The 9558-nt window shown below is 40.1% G+C and overlaps 1 protein-coding gene across 3 annotated transcripts in view; it reads left to right on the top strand.

The window, feature by feature from the left end:
* Nucleotides 1-9558, top strand: part of STAU2 (staufen double-stranded RNA binding protein 2) — a 171275-nt gene that overhangs the window by 93670 nt on the left and 68047 nt on the right. The window lies entirely within an intron of this gene.

Below are 9558 nucleotides of genomic sequence, written 5' to 3'. Positions count from 1 at the left end.
TTAAGCTGCTAATAGGAATTCAGTTTTCCTGAGTTCCATTTGTTATCTGCCTGCAGTAGAATTCTTATGGAAAGGAATTCAATCCTTGAAGTTCTCACTGCTCACTTTCACATCTTGTCAGATTGCTTGTGTCTACTAGTAACGCTTTATTTTCATAGAACGGATGCACAATTTATGTTACTGTTTTGGTTCCTACTTGCCTACAGTATGTGGTTATTGTAAAATGATTAGTTGTGTTTGTCCTGGTTTTTTTCATGCTTTGATTCTAGATGCTTATGTAGAAATTGTTTAAAGGGTCTTACCTTGAGCCAAAAAGTATAACCTGTTTTATCCATGAACTAGACTACTACTTTTTACTTGGCCCTAATACAAACCAAGGAATTTGGTACAGAATCTCAATTATTAACATCTATCCACTGTGTATGTAACTGATGGTTTTACATCATCTTAGCGTATTTTTAACACCTTGCTTGAATAAGCCTGATTATTGATGTGAAACTGCTGCTGATGGGTGGCTGAGCTGAGGTGGTGCAGTGAATAGAACCTCTGTGGGAAATGGCTCAGTGGCCTGTCGGGTGCACAACACAGGTCTCTTCACCATTTCAGCCTAGAAAGCTCTTTGTGTTTAAGAGTTCAAAACCCAATTTCTTTACAGGCTAACTTTCTCAGGCTTATTTACTAAATAGATAACTACTGCATTTGCAAACAGCTAGCTTGTTTCATGTTTCCTGAATGACCCAAAATGATTTTTAAATTGTTAGCATGTATTTGTATTCTGGTCCAGATGATAACCGTAGTTTTGTCTTTCATTGAAGAACGTATACATTCTGTTCTGTTACAATGTATTTTTTGAATTTTTTAAAAAAATCAATAAATACTCATATGATGTTTCATTTGTAAATGTAAACAATGTTATTTGCTTATTTGAATGGTTTTCTTGAATTACTTTAGCTGCAGGAGACACATCTCTAAAATGTGGTTACTTAATTCTTCTGAACTGTTTGTGTATGATCTCAGCCATGTTCTATTGTAAGCCCTGAATATTAAGAGTTACTGGGACCAATATATAGTTAAGTACTAAAAAATTGCATTTTTATTCTTTATGGTTAATTATTCTAAAGGTATTTGTAATTGATAAGCAGCAGCTCAGTGTCACTGAAAAACAGGTGTTTAGCTTGGGTACCTTCAAAGCTCAGGCCTCAAATTACCAGTGATAATTAAACACAAATACTTAAAGCAAGCCTTTACAAACTCTGAATAAAGCATTTTTATTGCTTGCTTCATATTAATGAATATGGTCTACAAGTTAATTGTTTTGCAGATTTTGACTGGAAATGGTTTAAAGGAAAATTTAGTTTTGGTAAAACTGTTACTTTTAAATGACTGTGTGGTATTTTGGCCGTTGTTTTGTAATCAGATTGGGAAAGTTTCAGTTGTTTCTGCTGACTGTTTAAGTGCAGTAAATTATTCTGAGAGTTTGTTTAAATGGAAACATTTAGAGAAGCTGTTTGCACATGAATAACTTGAACCTCCGCTTTTTACTTAGGCAAAATGTAACTAGCAGGTAGTCCAGTAGGAGATTCCACTGGGAGCTTCCATGAAGCAAAGATTGTAAAATATAAAAAGCCATGATTGAGTGCCCACAGTCTGTCCCAGCGCAGCCATATTTGCCTTGTTCCTTTTGCAGGGCTTGGAGATCTTTACTTTTTTTCTGTAGTGGCCACATAGCAAAACCTCACACAGGATATAGTTTCTATGTGATATATTCCTTTGACTGCAGTGGTTACACAATTATTTTTTTCCCCTCCACACTTGTTTAGTGGTTAAACTGTTCCATTTTAGAAATTGATAGACTTAATATTTTATTGTTCGGCATTTCCAAATGTTTCTTATTTCCCCTATGGCACATGTTTCTGAGTGACTGCATGCACAGGAGAGGCCCTGCTGGATGCTCTAGAGTCAGGTTTACTTGTGGCTCATACATTTCAGGGCATGGGTTTGAATTGTTGGCAGGGGAAGGCTGAAACTAAATTTCTACACTTGTATTAGGGTTGACACTGAATTCAAACCTTTCACTGCATGGCTTTAAACAAAACTAAACACTTCGTGAAGGTTAAATTTGGGAGTGCTTGGATCTAACTTCTGACGTACGTGAGGAGAATTTCAGGGAAATTCAACCCTCAGAGAATTTCAAAGAAAAGAGTTATAGTTTTGATCGATCTGTGCATAATGGACAATTTCTCTGAGCAGGTCAAATTTTAAAAGGCACCTAAATAACATTTTTAAAAATTGACGTAGGTGCTGTGGATGCTAATAGCACCTCATTTAAAGCTGTAAAATCATCCAAAAAGTGGTACTTTTTGTATCACCAAGTGATACTGTTCTGTCCTTGAATGTGTCAGCTGCAGACAGTTTATGGCCACTGTTGGGCTAAGATTGTAATTGTGGAAAATGGGCTGGTTCTAGAGAGTACAAAAGTCGCATCACTCATTCAAATTAGAAAAAAACAAACAATAATTAAGGGAAACCTTTGAAATTACAACATCAGGCTTCCTGGCATCATTAATGTTGTACAGATTTGAAAGCTATGTCAGCAAAATGTTTTTAGATAAATGGTTCTTTGAAGATCCTATCCCCAAAAATCAGGAAAAATGAGGATATTAGAAAGTGAAGCTGTTTGTAGAATAGTGTTAGAGAACACTTTTGAAATAAGGCTGTTAAAGAAAATAGTGCTTCATCCACATTTGGAGTCAAGCCCCCCAATAATTCTATGTGTATAATTGTGCATCTAACCCCACCTCCCCCAAGCCATCGGAGACTTATTTTCCAGCAGGATTGACCAGACTGCAAATATTAGTGAAATTGTTCTGAAACTGTAGGGTACAGTCAGGCCTAGAGGGAACTGTGATCAGCTGACTCACCTTAGTATTAATGCTCAAGGGGCAGAGAGAAATAATGACATTTATATTGAAAAATATAATGAGTTCTTACTCTTTAACTCCCTTGAAATAGCTTGGATGACTCTGCTACCATGTATTATCAATACTTACTTCTGTAAAACAAGCTGTGGATCCAGGCTTTTGTTTCCTGTCCCAGTGCCTTGGGTCTTGATCAGGTGTACTAGCACTGTGCCCACTCATTGTTCAGTTTCTGTAAAATGATGTGCAGAATGGTGTTGTGCTCTGTCATCACCAAAAGTATTGAAACCTGGCCTTTAGCAGAGGGTGTTATCCTCCTGTATGTTTGTACTGTGCCATGCTCAATGACCAGTACAATAATCTCAACAGCATTGGGAGTATAAACACCTTTAGAAATGATTGACAAAGTCCTCATTATCTCAGTTTCTGTCTCTTCTGGAAACTGTGGGGGTTTTTTCTGATGGGAGGTTTGCACTTTCACCAATTACCAAACTATTGCCTGATGTTCCAATTACTGTAGACTTTTGTTGTGGGTTAACTCCAGTGGGCAGCTTAAGCACCACACAGCTGCTCACTCCCTCCCCCCTGGTGGGATGAGGGAAAGAATCAAAAGGGCATGAGTGATAAAACTCGAGAGCTGAGATAAAGACAAAGGCTGTGTGTGCAAGCAAAGAAAAATAAGGAATTCAATCACTACTTCCTGTGGGCAGGCAGATGATCAGCCATCTCCTGAAAGCAGGGCTCCATCACATGTGACAGTGACTTGGGAACACAGATGTCATAGCACCAGACACCACTCCTTCCACCTTTCCCCAGTTTTTATCACTGAACAGGATGTCCTAGATATGGGATATCCCTTGGGTCAGTTGGGGTCAGCTGTCCCAGCTGTGTCCCCTCCCAACTTCTTGTGCACCCCCAGCCTGCTCCCTGGTGGGGTGGTGTGAGAAGCAGAAAAGGCCTTGACTTGGAAGCTCTGCTCAGCAATAGCTAAAACATTGGTGTGTTATCAACAGTGTTTTGGTCACAAATCCAAACCTTAGCACTACAAATGCTTTTATGAAGAAAATTAGCTCCATCCCAGCCAGAACAAATGTAATTTCCACCCTTTATTCCATGCCATTGACATCATGCTCAGGTCTCGTGTTCCCTCATTAACAACCCACTCTTTCCTCTCCTGTAATATATACACAGATATCATCCCTGTAGTCTGTGGAACATCCCTTTAAAAAGTCCACAACATGTCCATTGAGTCCATTTAGTCCATGTTTATTCGATCCATTATGGTGGTCACTCTGGACAGGAGAGGTGGTGTGCTGTGTGGAGTTGCTGAGCACCAAAGACAGCTCAGGTTGGGTCAGTGCTGCACTTTCACATCTCTTGAGGCTTTTCTTCTCTTGATTCAGATGGTTCCTGTTATAGTAATTCCTGTAAAACACAAGCCAGATCCTGGGTTACAACAATTTAAAGGTATTTCCATTACGGTCTCCACCCCAGCTTCCTCTGGGACAGGTTATAGGATTTAACAATAGGCTGTAGCAATAGGGTTTGCTCCTAACCAGGCTAGCAACAAGGGGTTCCAGCTACCGTAATTTTTGTTAAATGCCACTCAAATCCTAGGTTACAAAAATTTAAAGGTATTTCCATTACAGTCTTCACCCCTTGTCCCTTTGGACCAGACCATAGGGTTTAACATTGCAATGAGCTCTTCCCCCTGCCTTACTCCAGTTTGGGATTATTCACAGGTCCACAGTCAAGTGGGGCAGTATATGGTCCAGTGTGGGCTTCTCCACAGACCACCATTCCAAGGATGTAGCTGCCCCAGAATGGCAATACTCATAGGCCACAGACCCTGCAAGGGAGTACCTGCTCTGGCACAGACTACTCGGTGGCCACCTCTCTTTCTGGTTGTACCTGCTCCAGCATGAACTTACCCACAGTCACAGTCCTGTGAATTTGAGATCCAGCCTGTCCAGCACAGGTATGGCAGCAGTGCCCTGGCCATCTGCCAACTTGTTCCTGTTGTCAGTATGTTCCCAGGCAGACCAGAATAGGATGATAAGGAGAACAGGAAACAGCAGAAGCAAAAAGCAGCCAGTAACGAGCAATAGCTTCTAATCTACAACCAGGCAAGCAAGCCCCATGACAAGCACAGGAGCCTGACAATTAATAGCTAAAGAGATATAAATTTGATATAGCATACTGTGATCAAATCTGTTGTTATTTCTAACCCCTCATGCCCCACACTAGGTGCCAGAAGGGACTGTTATGGGTTAACCCTGGTGGGCAGCTCAGCTCCATGCAACTGCTCTCTTACTCCCCTCCAGTGGGATGATGGAGAACAACCAGAAGGGTGAAAGTGTGAAAAGTCAAGGTTTGAGATAAAGACAGTTTAATAAGGAAAGTAAAAGTCACACACGCAAGTGAAGCAAAACAAGTAATTCATTCAGCGCTTCACATGGGCAGGAAGGTGTTCAACCATCCCCAGGAAAGCAGGGCTCCAGAGTGACTTGTGAAGACAAACACCATCTCTCCGAACGTCTCTTCCCTCCCCTTCTGCCTTCTTCCCCCAGCTTTCTGTGCTGAGCATGATGCCATATGGTATGGGATATTCCTTTGTTCAGCTGGGTCAGCTATCCTGGCTGTGTCTGCTCCCAGCTTCTTACCCATCCACAGCCTCCTGGCTGGTGGGGTGATGTGAGAAGCAGAAAGGGCCTTGATGCTGTGTGAGCACTGCTCAGCAATAGCTAAAATATCAGTGTGTTACCCATGCACTTTTGGTCACAAAGCCAAAACATAGCACCATGAACAAAAGTAGCTCCATCCCAGTCAAATCTGGTACATCTTTTTATTCTTCAGTGACATCTTCACAGCTGTGTGACATTGGGCACAAGTCAGGGAATAGAAGAGCTACCTTTATCCTTGTGAACTTACAGTCATTGTGCTCAGAAGAAAACCTACACCTTTTTATCAGGTTATTTCCTACAAAACTTAGCCATTTATTCAAGACAACTATTATTTTCTGTTATACAGGGAAAGAAGTTTCCTCCAAGGAATTGGCAGCAAGTCAGTGAGGATTTTATTGACAATTTTAGGGACATCTCTGATTTATGGAACTCTGGGCTACCTGTTTGTTGAGAGTCCTTACCTGGCTCTCAGAAACTTACAGGTGTCCTGCTGCACTAAAAATTAACTTGTCAAATGGCTGTGTTGTATAGGAAAGGACTTCAAGGTTTCCAAACCCTGATTTATACATGACTAGCCAAAAGATGGAAAATATGTTGGGAATGTGAAATAGAGGGAGAGATAAACCAGAACAAGGTGATAGTAAGAATTCTTCTTGTTCTCCTTCATGTAAAAATCAAAGCACCTGGACTTCACTGCACTCTGGTTTATAGGGTCTTCTTAATCACTTGATTTCTGAGGGAAGATAGGCAGTACCACAGTTGATGGCAGTGATTCAGGGTAGCTCTACAAGAAGTGGTTTTATAGTTGTCATCTATTTCAGAAATGCTTCTGTGGACTATAGATCATCTAGTTCATATTATCCTATCCGGGAAGAGTGTTTCTGAATTAACTCGAGAGCATGCAGAATTAGGAAAACAAAATGCAAATCTAGCACAAGATCTCCAACTGCTTGGCTTCTGTCCAGAAATCTGTCTAAACTAACTTTCTTCTGTTCTGGCCATCCTTGCCTTTCTTGCTCTTACAAGCAAAGAGGCCCTTTATTCAAGAACTGCTGAAGTTTTGTTCTTCTTGTCTCCAGAAACAGCCAGGTGTCTCTTTTTTTGTTCCAGTTTCTAAAAAGGAAGAAGGTAAACAGAATAACTGGTTAATAGTGTTGTGTAGGTCCCCAGGTGTTGTGTGGTTGTCACCTTGGTAACATTCTGGCTTTTCTGCTTGGCATCTTGCAAATAATAATTTGAAATCCTCCCACATACCCCTGCATGTAGCTCAGTCTGTGGAAAAAATGTGAGTTATATTTCCATATCCAATTTTAGAATTTAGGGGGTTTATGTATGAGAAAGTTTAAAAGCTATCAGGATCTCTCAAAATACTGCAGCCAGCACTAAACACACCGGGCTGTGTTCTCTGCCAAAATCTTTCTCAGTAAATCCTAATGTGACTTGATAACTTAGCTATGGACTTAGACTTGGAATAGAGCCCAAACTTTGAAAGACTGGAAGTTTCAGTTGGCAAAAATGTGAAGGTGCAGTGGTGAATTCATAGCAGACTGGGGTTTAGCTTTAATTATAGTAAGGGAACTCAGCTCTCAGGCAAAAACCCTTAAAAAGAGAAGCAACAAGAAAAGGTGAAGAAGGAGAAAAGAGACAAGTTACAGTTTATTCCCCTCTCCGTGATTGAAGCTGAGGCTTTCAGAGAAGGTTTTTTTTGGCTGTCATCTCATTCAATCTCATTCAGAGTTGGAAGCTGTATTGGGTTTCTCTGGCCAGGTTTTGGTAGCAGGGTAATTTTCAGAAGTGAAGTGGATGTTTCTTGTTTTAATTATAAGGTGGTTCTTTAAGCATACTGCCCTATTTCTAGGTTAATGCACAACATCAGTGTCTGTACCAGCATCAGACTTCTGAGCAAACTCAGGCAGCTGATTTTCTATTCACAGTTTCACAGTGATTCCTGTTCATTAACACAGCATTAACACATTAACATTCAAGGCTTTCACATGCGGTTTGTAAACAGAGAATCATTAATGCTTGCTTCACTTTTCACTTCAGTGACAGCCTTCATCCTGAAAAAGTGTGTTCCTGAGAACATTTCCATTCATGCTGTTGCTAGAAAGTTATTTTGAACCAAAGCAATTTTCTCTCTCCAAACTAACCAAGTTCCTCTCTCAATCAGTTGTTCAGGTTGATGCTCAAGACACAGGCTCCTCCACAAATGCTCCATACCATGCTTGTCCTCTGTGTATGTTATTAGCAGAACACAGACTCTATCACTTCCCTCCTACTTTTTAGGCCATAGGGTGAAAACAGGAGATCCCAGGGTTGCCAGTTTTTTTCGTGTTTCCTTTGACTGTGAATTATAAAATTAATTGAAACTTCTCTCCTGGAAATACAGTCTTTACCTGAATAGTTATAGATGCATGGCAGACAAGTTGTTTCTGCAAAAACCATGTCAGCTGTAGCTTACATTATTCTGTAGCTCTTTGCAGTATGTTAATTTCTGAATAAATAATTTATTAATTTTTATCATGATTTTCTTTTTCACTTAGGGGGAGGGTTGTATTCAGTGTTTAAGCTCACTGTAGTTAAGCTACTCTCTCCCATGTCAACAAAAAAATATTTATCTTTGTTATAGAACAGAGGAAATGAACAGGGGAGCCAGGTAGTTTTCAATGTAAGCCTGGTTTTTTTTTAAATAGAAAGTCATGTCCCATCACCTGATTTCAACTTCCCTATCAGACAAACTGATAGGTTTGCAAAAGTCTCTTTGCATCTCTCAACGCCAACCATTGTAAATATGGTTGCTCAGTTTGCTTGTGCTCCCAAGGGACACTGTCTTTATAAATACATACCTGGGTTAAGATTTAACAGATGGGAGGAGAACAGTAAGCACCTTACTGTACTGATTATCTCTATGCTGCTATGATGGCAGTGGTGTTAGATGAGTTCCTCTTTAGTGAAACCAAACATCACACCCAGAGGTAGGATGGACTTGGATCTCCCTTGCTTGACTGAGCATAATACATGGCCAGACCTTCCAGATCTCCAGAATCTCTGGAACAGGAGCTCTGAATTCAGGGGATATCGAAGTAGCGTGAAAAAAAAGGACATACAAGCTTCTTTGGCTCAGATGATAAACTTGCTTTGCATTTAGCAGATATTTTATATGTTCCTTTTGGGAACTGTATCAAGTAAGTTTTTTTGCTCTTATTTGTACTTTGCTTGTTTTTATAGATGTCAAGTGTCTGCCTTGCTGTAGTCAGAAACATAAAATATTGCCACAGTAACCTGTGATGATGCCTTTAGTCTGCTTGTTGTTCTCTATTTATGGTGCAGTAATGGTTTGTTTCTTAGTCTAAACCCTAGGACTGTATTTTAATGAAGATTTAAGGCTACAATACAGCTGCTTTTCAAACTGTGTAAGAGAGGCATGTTGGAATAGCTCAAGATTTACTGCTGAAGTGTCAGTCTTCAAGCTACCAAGTGTCTTTACCCTTTGGTGCAGTAGCTACAGCGGAAACTCTGCCCACTGCTGTGAAGCAGACACAGCGATTAATGAACCTGAGGTGCACTAATCAAACATATGTTTTCTTGACACAATGATTGTGTTATATATCACATCCGAATGTACAGGCCTTTATCTTTCCTTAATGATCTAGCAAGGGGGCTTTTTTAAATGTGGGTGTTTTTCATGCGCTCCTTAGATTTGTTCCACAGGGGGTGGCCGTTAAAAACATCTGACGGGCATGCAGTTAGCCAGCGCCCTGCTGAGATTAGTAAAATACTATATTTAGTAATTGCACTACATCAAGGAACTCCAGCATTGCAGGAAACAGTTTGATTCAATGCTTTTTTTCTGATTTTTAATTTTTTTATTATTATTATTATTATTGTATGTCTTATTATTTCATCTGGGACAATTCTTTTTTTTTCAGCTTGGTCTTAGGTTTTGTGTCTATGTT

Source organism: Empidonax traillii, unplaced genomic scaffold (genome assembly GCF_003031625.1).
Source record: "Empidonax traillii isolate 1590-97213 ecotype Southwest subspecies unplaced genomic scaffold, ASM303162v1 scaffold344:size748272, whole genome shotgun sequence".
Lineage (NCBI taxonomy): Eukaryota > Metazoa > Chordata > Aves > Passeriformes > Tyrannidae > Empidonax > Empidonax traillii.
Note: the sequence above shows the minus strand (reverse complement) of the source record. Positions and strands in the feature narration are given on the sequence as shown.